Consider the following 17173-nt stretch of genomic DNA (forward strand, 5'->3'; position numbering starts at 1 on the left):
GAGAAAATGTCATGGAAGCTGACATGACACCCTGCAGCTAAAGGCCAATTTCTTCTGTAAATTAAATAATTCAAGTATTAAGAAAAGTAATTTTTAAGGCCAGTTAACTTAGTTACATATTCTAATGATTTCCTAGCTACTGTATCTCTGCAAGTAATCTTATTTGATAACTACAAACCTCTAGATTAATAAACATCCTTAAAGCCAGCTATTGACAGAAACAATTTTAGAAGAATTGATGGCTCCCTCCTTTGATCAGAGACAAAAAGTAATAAGGTTTTGTAGCTAAGTCCCCAAGGCACTGACCATGGCCATTTTCCCCAGACCTAGGGAGGTAAAGATACCATATGTTTTATTTTAAAAATGATTCTCTTTCAATTGAAGTGTTGGTTCCATGGTTAATGATGTGGTAAGACAGAGATAATTTCCAAGTGGAAAAATAGAAAAGTGACTTCCAGGTTTGAAAAGTCTCTATATCTAGAAACATTGTTTGACTCAAACACTGCCTCCTTTCATATAGTACATATGCACATATATATGATATATACACACATATTGCATTATATATACCTTTATATAACTTTTAAATATACCTCATATAACTTTTATATATTATATATACATATGTATATTTTGTATAAATCTATCATATAACTTCTACATAATAATAATTTAAAGTATATTATATTATTCATTATATAGGCATACCTTGTTTTGTTATGCTTTACTTTATTGTGCTTCATAGATATTGTGTTTTCACAAATTGAAGTTTTGTGGCAACTCTGCATCAAGCAAGTCTATTGGTGCCATTTTTCCAACAGCATTTGCTCATTTCATGCCTATGTACCACATTTCGGTAATTCTCACAATATTTCAAACTTTTTCACTTTTATTATATTTACTATGGTGACCTGTGATCAGTGTTTTTTGATGTTACTACTATGACTCTGAAAGCGCAGGGATGCTTAGCGTTCTTTTAGTGATAAAGTAAATTTTAATTAAAGTGTGTACTTTGTTTTTTTTAGACATAATGCTACTGCACACTTAATAGACTACAGTATAGTGTAAACGTAATTTTTATATGAAATGGGAAATAAAATAATTGGTGGGATTGCTTTATTGAGATACTTCATTACAATGGTCTGGAACTGAACTCACATTATTTTTGAGGTATACCTGTATATTATACATTATATTATATGTAATATATAATAATATATACCTTATATATATACCTATAATATATGTTTACCTTTATACACATATATGCCTCTCGCTATATATGTTTCATGTCTTTCAGTCTTCAATGAATAATGAGAGGAAGAGAAATTACCAGTGAGTACAGGACTTTTCTCTCCAGCTATAAGTCTGTCCATCAGGAAGAGATAACAGATCTATTCCCATCTTTAGCCTCTCAATCACTCCCCTCATTTTCTTTCACGTCAATGGAGAGAAGCATTGTTATGGGCTGAATTGCGTTACTCAAAAAGATATGTTGACAATCTAATCCTTAACACCTCGAAATGTTACCTTATTTGAAAATAGGGTCTTCACAGAAGTAATCAAGTTAAAGTGTGGTCATTAGGGTGGGCCCTTACCCAATATGACTGGTGCCCTTATAGAAAGAGGAAAACACATGGGAAGACAGGGGAAATGTCATGTGACAATAGACGCTCAGGTTGAAGTTCTATAGCTAACAAGTCAAGGAGTGCCAAAGATTGCCTGGGAACCACCATCAACTAGGAAGTAGCAAAGAAGCATTCTCCCCTACAGAGTTTAGAGGAAGCATGCCTGCTGATACCTTGATTTTGTACTTTTTGCCTCCAGAACTGTGGAACAATAACTTTCTGCTGCTTTGAGCCATTCAGCTCGTGGTACTTAGTTACGGCAGCAGTAGGAATCTAATAAAGGATTGACGGATCTTGTTTAATAAGGTAGGATTAGATATGCTAAAACATTAGAAGTAGTGCTTCATCCTCCTGTAGTACTTTTTTCCTCCATATATTTGGCTAAATAGGCAGAAACTGCTTCTTAGAATTGGAGATTATGAGCCCCTCCAAGGTGAAATTACTTATTCCAAATGAGTTTTTAACAGATGCCAAGCTTTGGGAAGCAGTATGTGTGTGTGTCTATGTGGATCTTTGTCTATCAGTTGGTTTAGCAGTGACTTCCTGCGACTGACTAAGTACTATTTACTTTCCAGGTGGAGGGTAAATGAACAGATTGATTAAATACACATCAATCCATAATGCTTCAAATTCCTAAGCCATTAAATTATCAGGTAGTATCAGAAAGTGTCAGGTAGTGACATATAGTGTTAGTTATTTCCAGAGCATTTTTTGTTTATTCTATTAGCAAAGTGTAAAATAAAAACAAAATCGTTCTCTTAATTACCATTCAATTCAATTTTTATGTAGGATCTTTGGGTTTTGTTCTTACAGTTACTTTTTTTAGAAGAGGGATACTGTCATTCATTTCTCAAACATAAACTGTTAGTATGGAGCTCAGCAATATTAGAAATCCAAAATCTTTTAGTAAATGCATAGAAGGATGAATGAATTAATATGTAAAAGATAAGCATATTACATTTGTGTGCAATGAGACTCAGTAATCATTATCATCACATGAGAAAATGTAGTGGCATCTGTCCCTATTGACAGAGAAACTGACCAAACGATGGGCTTGTATGGATAAACCTTGAGGTTTGTTTGGCTTTTCAAACCATGAATCAAGTGTTGGCAGAAAATTAATTAACCTCTAATTTCCATAATTATTTTATTAATTATCCAGCATCCACAAATTTTACTACATTTGGCCCAATTCTGTCATCCATAGCTGACACCCTTGTCTCATACTTCATTGATCAGAGTTCAATTGTGAGTTCCCAGCTGCAGACTTCAGATAGAAATGCTAACAGTGTCGAGAATTTAGGCTGTCATGTGACATCATCAAGATGGACCCAGAGGATAGAAAAATGATGCTCACATGTGATCCAGTGTTCCTTTTTCCACAACCAGAAGAACGTGCAACCATCTCCACTACCCCACTGTCACACAAGCCCTTATTTTCTTTCTTTTTTTTTTAATTAAAAGAAATTTTTTGGCCACATCATGTGGCTTGTGGGATCTTAGTTCCCCAACCAGTGATTGAACCCACATCCTCAGCAGTGAAAGCACAGGGTCCTAACCACTGGACCACCAGAGAATTCCTGAAACCTTATTTTCACTTGCCATCTTGGAGAGGAACATGAAGAGGAAGAGGATATTTGAGGGATTCTTTTATTTAAGGAGATAAGCTACCTAAATAAATCAGAGGAAACTTTTATCAATTTTAACGATTCTTGTCTCTATGTTATCCTGAAAAGTTTGGATTTAGGAGAAAAACTATTCAAGAATGAAAAGAAAACCTAAGTTTCTATTTTACATCTGGATAAGAAGTTGCCAAGATTTCCAGCTGGGTTTCAGTACCCAAAGGTCTTCTAGGGCTAACTTCACACACCATCAACTCTCCCTCATTATCTTTCATTCTTTAGTACTCTCCACAATGACTGCATCACTAAGTTGAAAATTTCCTTATATCATGTAATCTTAGTTTGCTAAATTTAATAGATACTTATTAGTCACCAACTTCCTCAACTTTACTATAGCATTTGTCAGAGAAGATTTTGCTTTAAAAAAAAAACAAAAAACTTTTCTCCTGGCTTCCAGAGAAGCCAGGAGAAGTATCAGATACTTTGAGTTCCTATTTTTTCTTTTATGTCTTAGGTCATTCCTTCTCATTCTCTTTAGAGGAATTTAGAACTCCTCTACTACCTCTTACCTAAGTATTAGGGTCTCAGACTTTGGCCTCTTTCTTGCTTCTATATCATCTCTCTAGGTGGTCTTATTCATTCCCAGTATTTCACACACCCCTTCTTGTTGATGGTTCACTGTTATAGGCTATACTTTCTCTTCTGCTATCCAGATACATATTTCAAACTGATTACTTAACTTTTCCATTTAGCTGGTTCACAGAACACAACATACCAGTAACCATACATGACATAATATGCCCAAAATAACATGTCCAAAACGAAACACTGATCTCATCCTATCCACAATTCAATTCTTCCTATTATGTTCTCTACATTAATAAATTATCCTTCCTCCAGCCACTCAATCTGAAGACATAGAAACATCATTTAACACTAACCTCTATTAAACCACTAAATCCAATTCATCATAAAGTCCTGTGAATTATAACTCCTACATATATCTCAAAGCTGTCTATCTCTCTCCAGCTCTGTGACAACCACATGAGTCTAAGCCAACATCTGTCATATGGATTACTGTAAGAGTTTCCAAATTGGTCTTTCCTTCTCCACTATTTACTCTGGCAAAAAAAAAAAAAAAAAAAAAAAAAAAAGTCTTTTTCCACACAGCAGCCAGAGTGACATCTAAAAAAAATTTTAAAAACAAACAAAAGAAAATTCTAAATTGGCTTCTTGCTCTCCTCTATGATTAGGATAAAATCTAACTTCTGTAAGTTCTGTATTTTTGTCCAGAAGGTTTTATATGATTTAATCCCTTCTCAGTGGACTTGCTTCATTTCATTATAAAATCCATGGCTTCCAAAAGCACTGTTTCTTCTCCCTGAAATAACAAACAATTCTTGCTAACCATGTTTATTTAAATTTTTTAAAAATGTGATATACACAAAAGAGAGTGCATTATTTTCCTAGCGCTCAGCTTAAAATAGAACCACTGTAAGTCCTTTGAAAATTCTTCTTAGTTTATATCCCTGGCTATACCCTGTTCCCTACAGAAAATCACTTTCATGTTAACAATTCTCTTGCATATCTTTATATTCTTACCACAAATTTACAAACCTGTAAAAATGTGTTGCTTAAGTTTGTCTATTTTGTCTAGTTTTGTCCCCAGTGGAGTCATATGTTTATATTCTCCAGTGGATATACTTTTTTTCATTAAATACCATGTTTTTGCAATTCATTCATTATAGGAAATTGTAGTTCACCTATTTTCTTGATTTATATCTTTCATTGAATGAATGCATCACAGTGCATTTTTCTATTACATTTTTGATGCATACCTGCGTTATTACTAGCTTTTTATTTAAAAAGAATACTATTTAAAAATTTTGTGCATGGATTCTAGTGGGTACACACATATAAAGATTCTTCAATGGCAAGTACCTGGGGAAGAAAACTTCATACCATAAAACACATATGTTTAAAACTTGGGAAACTGACAATATTTGACCATTTATTAACCTACAACATTTAAAAGTTTATATGATTCAGCCTTACATATATTCAACTTGAATAAACAAGACAAAATCAATTCCAATGTAGATATATGCCAATTTACACTTGTTTTCACTCATTCTGGGACTTGTCTTTTCAGGGCATGTTTTTATAAAGTGTTAATGTGATCAAATGTATTATTATAATTTTTTTGTGTTTTTTTTTAAAGGAACACATTTAAAACTGGGTGATGAAATTTCTCTTTGGCAATTGAAGAGTTTTATGTTGACAAATGCATTTTAATCTTTGATTTGTGTATGTGAGAAGGGGTGAATTTTAAAAATCTATTCTTATTTTTTGAAAGTGTATAACCAATTTCTCCAGCATCATTAGTTAAAAAGGTCTATTTATTTTCCACTGACCTCTCATATATTAACCAAGATTTCATATATTCAACTTCTGCTTTTGAAGTCTTTATTGTACCAATGCAAAAATATTTGAATTATGAAAATATATAAGAAGCCAAAATATGTGCTAGATACAGTCTCTCAACCTTATTTTTCTCCTCAGCATACACAATTCTTAAAAAACATATATGCATTGCTTTGTCTTCAGTTTTTACTGATGTGCATAATGATGTTGATATTCTCGCTTCTAAGTCATGAGAGCTTCTCTTGGTAGCTTTTAGAATTTTCTCATTGTCTTTGATAGTCTTATATTTCAATAAAATACTTCTTGGTCAGAACTTTCTCTTCTTTCCCAATTTTGGAATTCTATGGGTCCTCCACTTCACTATAATTTTTCTTTAAGTTTGATTATTTTTTACTCAGTTATTGATCTTTCTGTGCCTATTCTACTTAACATGATATTTATTTGTTTACTTTTTAAATTTATTGATCCTTTTGTGCATGCCCTTTAAAGTACTAACATTTGTTCTTCCAACCTGTAACAGTTTGCTGGGGCTGCCATAACAAATACCACAGACAGGGGAGCTTAATCAACAGAAATTTATTTCTCATAGTTCTGGAGATTAGAAGTCAAGATCAAAGTGCCCCCAAGTTTTGTTTGTTTGTCCTTGGCTTGCAGATGGCTGCTTTCTCTCAATATCCCCTCATGGTCTTTCCTCTGTGGGTGCACACCTCGCGTCTCTTTGTGTGACTAAATTTCCTCTTCTGATAGTGACGCCAGTCAGATTGGATTATGTCTCACTGAAAGGCCTCATTTTAACTTAATCACCTCTTTAAAGGCTCAATCTCCAAATGCAGTCGTATTCTGAGGTACCAGGGGTTAGGCCTTCAATGTATGAATTTGTGAGGGTGGGGCACAATTCATCCCATAACACAACTCATAATTTATTCTTCAGATGTATGTTTTACTATTTGTGTTACCTTTATAAAAATTCAACGGTTGTATTTTCATATCTAAATAAGTCTATTTGTAAAAGTATTTCCTTTTCTTGTATCACATTTGTAATGTATTTTCTTTATTTCATTATTAACCCCTCTGTTCTAACATTTCTACATCTAGTGGCATTTGCAATCAAGGTTTTTCCCTTTTACTTTTTGTTATTCTTGCTGTCTTTTTTGTAAGTTCATTTTAAATTAGTTTCCCTCCTCAGATGTCTTATTTTAATACATGACTGTGTGACAGATGAATAAACATTAACTCAGTTTTGTTTGCTAAAATTCCAGCAAATACTCCACAAAGTCAGACCATTTCTTTCATTTCCCCAGGAGAAGCAGGTTTGGGCAGTAAGCTTCCAAATTATTCTTTTGGATTGGAAAGGGAAAGTGCATGGGGTTTAATACTGGAGGATAGTCAGTCGATGACTCAACTATTTTCTGCAACTCTTGAACAGACCAAGATTTCTGAGTTACTTATCTGGAATAAGAGAGTTTGCTGATGCTTCTGACTTATGCAATCAGGGAGTAGACATTAACTTTCCCAGGGAGATGGTTTCTTTTATTCTAATTTGACTTCTAAGAATTCTTCTTGCTGCCTTCTGCTCCAGCTAGAATCAACCACCTCCCTGGTCAGCAAAGCACACAAGTTCCCAGCACTGTTTTCTAACAGTTTTTGTAGTTGTTTCCCAGAATCCTGGATGCTCTGTGTTTAAGAGTTGATCTTACTTGAGGGAGACTGCAGGCTGTCAATTCAATATCTTTGCAGAAACTTGAAAATCTCAGGCTCACGTTATTGTTATTATTATTGTCATGATTACTATGTTAATCTAGCATCTTGCGTGTACTATGACACTTTCTCCCAATACATATTCCAACTTATTGGTAACCAAGGAAATACAATCAGGCTTAAATGATCACTGATTTTTTCCATATATATATCGTATCAGTCAGTACCTGTTAAGTGCTGGATAATGTCATTTAATAAATGAGTTATTTATTGAGTTAAAAAAGCCTTGAGAGGTTATCTATTCATAGTTGCTTGAAAATAAATGCTATATTTCATATTTTATTATGTATATTATGTATTTTCTTGGCTACTAACTACAATCTGTTCTTGAAAATGAGACATAATCTCTGATGAGTGCTAGGGATCTGGCAGACATTGCTATTAGAAGATTTTTATATTTTTCCATAAATATTACATAAATATTTAAATGAAATTATTGCATATGTTTATATCTCCTGCTGGCCAGTGAACCAATTAAAGTCAAGAGCTATTCCTCATTAACCCATTGAATACACTGACATCAAATATTTACTCAGAGTTTTTCATGTGCCATGTGCATTTTTGATTGAGATGATTCTGACTCAGTCTTACCTTCAATGCAAGCATGTTCTATGAGGGTAGAACCCATGAAAACAAAGACTCACACATAATAAATGTTGAGAAATGAAGATTGCTTTAATGGTTAAATATTTAACTGGAGATAATAGGGATGCCTGTCTAGGTAGGCCATTGTCATGAGGATTTGACTGAATCTAAATGTTTAGCTGATCAAACAGCACTCTAGAGAGAAGAACCCGTTGAAATATTTAGAAGCACATTAAACATAAATCAAAAGTTAAAGTAGAAAGATATAAAATTACAGCTGGTAGTTCTCAGAACTCTCTTGTCTATTTCAGCCTAGAGCAGGATGTTACATGGTTACCAGATTTTGTAGTTATAGGAACCAAATATTACATGGGAAAGTGACATAAATGCAAAATTAAGTTAAAAAATATTCAACCACAAAAAAGTCCAACTTAAGAAAAAAGGGGAGATATAATAGAATTTGTCAGAGACAAACACTTGGACAAAAGATTCTTTGTGAAATTTAATATTATATTTGACTCATTTCTAATGCAAGGATGCATCAACATATACAAATCAACCAATGTGATAAACCATATTAACAAATTGAAGGAAAAAAACCATATGATCATCTCAATAGATGCAGAAAAAGCTTTTGGCAAAATTCAACATGCATTTATGATAAAACCTCCCCAGAAACTAGGCATAGAGGGAACTTACCTCAACATAATAAAGGCCATATATATGACAAACCCAGAGCCAACATCGTTCTCACTGTTGTGGCCTCTCCCGTTGTGGAGCACAGGCTCCGGATGTGAAGGATCAGCAGCCCTGGCTCATGGACCCAGCCGCTCCGTGGCATATGGGATCTTCCAGGACCGGGGCACAAACCCGTGTCCCCTGCATCGGCAGGCGGATTCTCAACAACTGTGCCACCAGAGAAGCCCTGGTCACCTTATTTTTGATAAGGGAGGCAAGAATATAAAATGGAGAAAAGACAGCCTCTTAAATAAGTGGTGCTGGGAGAACTGGATAGCTACATGTAAAAGAGTGAAATTAGAACACTCCCTAACACCATACACAAAAATAAACTCAAAATGGATTAAAGACCTAAATGTAAGGCCAGACACTATAAAGCTCTTAGAGGAAAACATAGGCAGAACACTCTATGACACAAATCACAGAAAGATCCTTTTTGACCCACCTCTTAGAGAAATGGAAAGAAAAACAAAAATAAACAAATGGGACCTAATGAAACTTAAAAGCTTTTGCACAGCAAAGGAAACCATAAATGAGATGAAAAGACAACCCTCAAAATGGGAGAAAATATTTGCAAATGAAGCAACTGAGAAGGGATTAATCTCCAAACTTTACAAGCAGCTCATGCAGCTCAATATCCAGAAAACAAACAATCCAATCCAAAAATGGGCTGAAGATCTAAATAGACATTTCTCCAAAGAAATATACAGCTTGCCAACAAACACATGAAAGGATGCTCAACATCATTAATCATTAGAGAAACGCAAATCAAAAGTACAATGAGGTATCATCTCACACCGCTCAGAATGGCCATCATCAAAAAATCTACAAACAGAGACCTTCAAGATGGCAGAGGAGTAAGATGTGTAGATCACCTTCCTCCCCACAAACACATCAGGAATACATCTACATGTGGAAGAACTCCTACAGAACACTTACTGAACGCTGGCAGAGGACCTCAGACTTCCCAAAAGGCAAGAAACTCCCCACATACCTGGGCAGTGCAAAAGAGAAAAAGAAAAATACAGACAAAAGAATAGGGATGGGACATGCACCTCTGGGAGGTAGCTGTGAAGGAAGAAAAGTTTCCACACACTAGGAAACCCCTTCACTGCTGGAGACGGGGAGTGGGCAGGGGGGAAGCTTCAGAGCCACAGAGGAAAGCACAGCAACAGGGGTGCAGAGGGCAAAGCGGAGAGATTCCCACACAGAGGATTGGTGCCGACCAGCACTCACCAGCCCGAGAGGCTTGTCTGCTCACCCACCGGGGCGGGCGGGGCTGGGAGCTGAGGCTCGGGCTTCCGAGGTCAGATGCCTGGGGAAAGACTGGGGTTGGCTGTGTGAACGCAGCCTGAAGGGGGCTAATGCACCACAACTAGCCAGGAGGGAGTCCAGGAAAATGTCTGGACCTGCCTAAGGGGCAAGAGACAATTGTTTCAGGGTGCTCTAGGAGAGGGGATTCAGAACACCGCCTAAATGAGCTTCAGAGGTGGGCACGAGCCGCGGCTACCAGCATGGACACCAGACATAGGCATGAAATGCTAAGGCTGCTGTTGCAGCCACCAAGAAGCCTCTGTGCAAGCACCAGTCACTATCCACCGGTCACACCTCCTCTCCTGGGAGCCTATTCAGCCCGCCACTGCCAGGGTCCCATGATCCAGGGATAACTTCCCCAGCAGAACAAACGGCACACCTCAGGCTGTTGCAATGTCTTCTTGGCCTCTGCCACTGCAGGCTCGCCCCGCATTCCGTACCCTTACCTCCCCCCACCACCTGAGTGAGCCAGAGCCCCCGAATCAGCTGCTCCTTTAACCCCATCCTGTCTGAGTGAAGAACAGATGCCCTCAGGTGACCTACACACAGAGGCGGGGCCAAATCCAAAGCTGAGCCCCAGGAGCTGTGAGAACAAAGAAGAGAAAGGGAAATCTCTCCCAGCAGCCTCAGGAGCCGCGGATTGAATCTCCACAATCAAATTAATGTACCCTGCATCTCTGGAATACCTGAATAGACAACGAATCATCTCAAAGGTTAAGCAGTGGACTTTGGGAGCAACTGTAGACTTGGAGTTTGCTTTCTGCATCTAATTTATTTATGGTGTTATGTTTATCTTAGTTTAGTATTTACAGTTTATTATTATTGGTAGGTTTGTTTATTGATTTGGTTGCTTTCTTCCTTTTTTTTAAATATATATATTATTTTTCCTTTTTCTCTTTTTGTGAAGGTGTGCTTCTTTCTGTGATTTTGTCTGTATAGCTTTGTTTTACTATTTGTCCTAGCATTCTGTCTGTCTGTTTTTTGGTTTTTGTTTTGTATAGTTTTTAGTGCTTGTGATCATTGGTGGATTTGTTTTTTGGTTTGGTTGCTCTCTTCTTTCTTTCTTTTATTTTTAATTACTTTTTAATTTTTAATAATTTTTTAATTTTAATAACTATTTTATTTTCTCTTTCTTTTTTTCTTTTTTCTCCCTTTTCTTCTGAGCCATGTGGTTGACAGGGTCTTCATACTCCAGGCAGGTGTCAGGCCTGTGCCTCTGAGGTGGGAGAGCTAAATTCAGGACATTGGTCCATGAGACACCTCCCAGCTCCACGTAATATCAAATGGTGAAAGCTCTCCAAGAGATCTCCATCTCAAATCTAAGACCCCTGCTCTACTCAATGACCAGCAAGCTACAGTGCTGGACACCGTACGTAAACAAGTAGAAAGACAGGAATACAACCCCACCCATTAGCAAAGAGTCTGCCTAAAATCATAATAAGGTCACACACATAATAAGGCACCCCAAAACACAGCACCAGACGTGGTTTTGCCCACCAGAAAGACAAGATCCAGCCTCATCCACTAGAAAAAAAGCACCAGTCCCTTCACCAGGAAGCCTACACAAACCACTGAACCAAACTTACCCACTAGGGTCAGACACCAAAAACAACGGAAACTACGAGCAATCAGCCTGTGAAAAGGAGACCACAAACACAGTAAGTTAAGCAAAACAAAAAGACAGAGAAACACAGCATATGAAGGAACAAGGTAAAAACCCACCAGACTAAACAAATGAAGAGGAAATTGGAAAATATTTCAGAGTAATGATAGTAAAGATGATACAAAATCTTGGAAATAGAATGGAGAAAATATAAGAAATGTTTAACAAGGATCTAGAAGAACTAAAGAGCAAACAAAAAATAATGAACAACACAATAAATGAAATTAGAAATCTCTAGAAGGAATCAATAACAGAATAACTGAGGCAGAAGAACAGATAAGAGACCTGGAAGATAAAATAGTGGAAATAGCTACCACAGAGCAGAATAAAGAAGAATGAAAAGAATTGAGGACAGTCTCAGAGACCTCTGGGACAACATTAAATTCACCAACATTCGAATTATAGGGGCCCCAGAAGAAGAAGAGAAAAAGAAAAGGACTGAGAAAACATTTGAAGAGATCATAGTTGAAAACTTCCCTAATATAGGAAAGGAAAGAGTCAATCAAGTACAGGAAGTGAAGAGAGTCCCATACAGGATGAAAACAAGGAGAAATGTGCCAAGACACATATTATTCAAACTATCAAAAATTAAATACAAAGAAAAAAATATTGAAAGCATCAACGGATAAACAACAAATAACATACAAAGGAATCCCCATAAGGATAAGAGCTGATATTTCAGCAGAAACTCTGCAAGCCAGAAGGGAGTGGCAGGACATATTGAAAGTCATGAAAAGGAAGAAACTAGAACCAAGATTACTCTACCCAGCAAGGATCTCATTTAGATTCAATGGAGAAATTAAAACCTTTACAGACAAGCAAAAGGTATGAGAATTCAGCACGACCAAACCAGCTTTACAACAAATGCTAAAGGACATTCTCTAGGCAGGACACACAACAGAAGGAAAACACCTACAATAACAAATATATAACAATTAGGAAAATGGTAACAGGAACATACATATCGATAACTACCTTAAATGTAAATGGATTAAATGCTCCAACCAAAAGACATAGAATGGCTAAATGGATACAAAAACAAGACCCATATATATGCTGTCTGTAAGAGACCCAGATCAGGCCTAGAGACACATACAAACTGAAAGTGAGGCGATGGAAAAAGATATTCCATGCAAATGGAAACCAAAAGAAAGCTGGAGTAGCAATTCTAATATCAGACAAAGAGACTTTAAAATAAAGACTATTATATGAGACAAAGAAGGACACTACATAATGATCAAGTGATTAATCCAAGACAAAGATATAACAATTGTAAATATTTATGCACCTAACACAGGAGCACATCAATACATAAGGCAAATGCTAACAGACATAAAAGGGGAAATCAACAGCAACACAATCATAGCAGAGGACTTTAACACCCCACTTTCACCAATGGACATATCATCCAAATTAAAAATAAATAAGCAAACACCAGCTTTAAATGATACATTAAACAAGATGGACTTAATTGATATTTATAAGACATTCCATCCAAAAACAACAGAATACACTTTCTTCTCAAGTGCTTATGGAACATTCTCCAGGATAGATCATATCTTGGGTCACAAATCAAGCCTTGGTTAATTTAAGAAATTTGAAATTGTATCAAGTATCTTTTTGACCACAATGCTATGAGACTACATATCAATTACAAGAAAATATCTATAAAAAATACAAACACATGGAGGCAAAATAATATGCTACTAAATAAAGAAGAGGTCACTGAAGAAATTAGAGAGGAAATCAAAAAATGCCTAAAAACAAATGACAATGAAAACACGATGACCCAAAACCTATGGGATGCAGCAAAAGCAGTCCTAAGAGGGAAATTTATAGCAATACAAACCTACCTCAAGAAACAAGAAACATCTCAAATAAACAACCTAACTTTACACCTAAAGCAATTAGAGAATGAAGAACAAAAAAACCCCTAAGTTAGCAGAAGGAAAGAAATCATATAGATCAGATCAGAAATAAATGAAAAAGAAATGAAGAAAACAATAGCAAAGATCAATAAAACTAAAAGTTGGTTCTTTGAGAAGGTAAACATAACTGATAAACCATTAGCCAGACTCATCAAAAAAAAAGGGAGAGAAGACTCAAAAGAGTAGAATTAGAAATGAAAAAGGAGAAGTAACACTGACACTGCAGAAATACAATGATCTTGAGAGATTATTAGAAGCAACTATATGCCAATAAAATGGACAACCTGGAAGAAACAGACAAATTCTTAGAAAAGCACAACCTTCTGAGACTGAAACAGGAAGCAATAAAAAATAAAAGCAGACCAATCACAAGCACTGAAATTGAGACTGTAGTTAAAAATCTTCCTACAAACAAAAGCCCAGGACCAGATGGCTTCACAGGCGAATTCTATCAAATATTTAGAGAAGAGCTAACACCTATCCTTTTCAAAGTCTTCCAAAATATAGCAAAGGGAGGAACACTCCCAAAGTCATTCCACAAGGCCACCATCACCCTGATACCAAAATCAGACAAGGATGTCACAAAGAAAGAAAACTACAGGCCAATATCACTGATGAACATAGATGCAAAAATCCTCAACATAATACTAGGAAACAGAATCCAACAGCACATTAAAAGGATCATACACCATGATCAAATCAATCAATGTGATACACCATATTAACATATTGAAGGAGAAAAATTATATGATAACCTCAACAGATGCAGAAAAGCTTGTGAAAAAATTCCACACATATTTATGATAAAAACCCTCCAGAAAGTAGGCATAGAGGGACCTAGCCTCAACAAAATAAAGGCCACATATGACAAACCCACAGCCAACATTGTTCTCAATGGTGAAAAACTGAAACAATTTCCTCTAACATCAGGAAAAAGACAAGGTTGCCCACTCTCACCACTATTATTTACCATAGTTTTGGAAGTTTTAGCCACAGCAGTCAGAGAAGAAAAATAAATAAAAGGAATCCAAATCGGAAAAGAAGAAGTAAAGCTGTCACTGTTTGCAGATGACATGATACTATACAGAGAGAATCCTAAAGATACTACCAGAAAATACTAGAGCTAACCAATGAATTTGGTATAGTAGAAGGATACAAAATTAATGCACAGAAATTTTTTGCATTCCTATACACTAATGATGAAAAATATGAAAGAGAAATTAAGGAAACACTCCCATTTACCATTGCAACAAAAAGAATAAAATACCTAAGTATAAACCTACCTAAGGAGACAAAAGACCTGTATGCAGAAAACTATTAGACACTGATGAAAGAATTTGAACATGATACAAACAGATGGAGAGATAAACCATGTTCTTGGATAAGAAGAATCAACATTGTGAAAATGACTATACTACCCAAAGGAATCCACAGATTCAATGCAATCCCTATCAAACTACCAATGGCATTTTTCACAGAAATAGAACAAAAAAATTCACAATTTGTATGGAAACACAAAAGACCCCGAATACCCAAAGCAATCTTGAGAAAGAAAAACAGAGCAGGAAGAATTAGTGTGCCTGACTTCAGACTATACTACAAAGCTACAGTAATCAAGACAGTACGGTACTGGCACAAAAACAGAAATAGAGATCAATGGAACAGGATAGAACACCCAGAGATAAACCCATGCTCATATGTTCACCATATTTTTGATAAAGAAGGCGAGAATATACAATGGAGAAAAGACAGCCTCTTCAATAAGTCCTGCTGGGAAAACTGGACAGCTACATGGATGAAATTAGAACACTCCCTAACACCATACACAAAAATAAACTCAAAATGGATTAAAGACCTAAATGTAAGGCCAGACACTATCCAACTCTTAGAGGAAAACATAGGCAGAACATGCCAGGACATAAATCACAGCAAGATCCTTTTTGACCCACCTCCTAGGGAAATGGAAAGAAAAACAAAAATAAACAAATGGGACCTAATGAACCTTAAAAGCTTTTGCACCGCAAAGGAAACCATAAACGAGATGAAAAGACAACCCTCAAAATGGGAGAAAATATTTGCAAATGAAGTAAATGGCAAAGGATTAATCTTCAAAATTCACAAGCAGGCCATGAAGGTCAATATTAAAAAAACAAACAACCCAATCTAAAAATGTGCAGAAGACCTAAGATAAGTAGACATGTCTCCAAAGAAGATATACAGATTGCCAGCAAACACATGAATGGATGCTCAACATCACTATTCATTAGGGAAATGCAAATCAAAAGTACAATGAGGTATCACCTCACACCTGTCAGAATGGCCATCATCAAAAAATCTACAAACAATAAATGCTGGAGCAGGTGTGGAGAAAAGGGAACCGTCTTGCACTGTTGGTGGGAATGTAAATTGATACAGCCACTATGGAGAACAGTATGGAAGTTCCTTAAAAAACTAAAAATAGAACTACCATACGACCCAGCAATCCCACTACTGGGCATATACCCTGAGAAAACCATAATTTAAAAAGAGTCATGTGCCACAATGTTCACTTCAGCACTATTTACAATAGCCAGGACATGGAAGCAACCTAAGTGTCCATCGACAGATGAATGGATAAAGAAGATGTGGCACATATATACAATGCAATATTAGTCATAAAAGGAAATGAAATTCAGTTATTTGCAGTGAGGTAGATGGATCTAGAGTCTGTTATACAGAGTGAAGTAATCAGAAAGAGAAAAACAATACCATATGATAACACATATATATGGAATCTGAATTCAAAAAAAGACTCTGAAGAGCCTAGGGGCGGGACAGGAATACAGACGCAGGCATAGAGAATGGACTTGGGGACACGAGAAGAGGGAAGGGTAAGCTGGGATGAAGTGAGAGAGTGGCATGGACATATATACACTACCAAATGTAAAATAGATAGCTAGTGGGAAGCAGCCGCATAGCACAGGGAGATCAGCTCAGTGGTTTGTGACCAACTAGAGGGGTGGGATAGGGAGGGTGGGAGGGAGCCGCAAGAGGGAAGGGATATGGGGATATATGTATATGTATAGCTGATTCACTTTGTTATATGGCAGAAACTAACACACAATTGTAAAGCAATTATACTCCAATAAAGATGTCAAAAGAAAATCTAACTATTTACGGTTCGTTTTAGAGCCTTAATAAATAAAATGTATTGCAGATGCAAAACTACAAATGGTGTTACACAGTATAACACATATTTAAATAGAAACCCATTCCTAATAGCAGATTGTTCTCTGTTCTTTTCATGTATTTTGTTTTATTTACCTTTTAAATAACTGGGATGAGGAGTAACATGTATGGATCAGAAAAGTACACCCTGACTTCAGACTTTCCCTTCACTTTATTTTCAACTTGAATGAAAACTATCACTGACATTGGATAATAATGATGGAGCGCTTCATTGGATGCCAAGCAGAGACTAGGGCATTATAGGCACCATTCCTGCTGCTGAGAATAGAAAGTCCACAATTGTCC

The sequence above is a fragment of the Tursiops truncatus genome, chromosome 3 (genome assembly GCF_011762595.2).
Source record: "Tursiops truncatus isolate mTurTru1 chromosome 3, mTurTru1.mat.Y, whole genome shotgun sequence".
NCBI lineage: Eukaryota > Metazoa > Chordata > Mammalia > Artiodactyla > Delphinidae > Tursiops > Tursiops truncatus.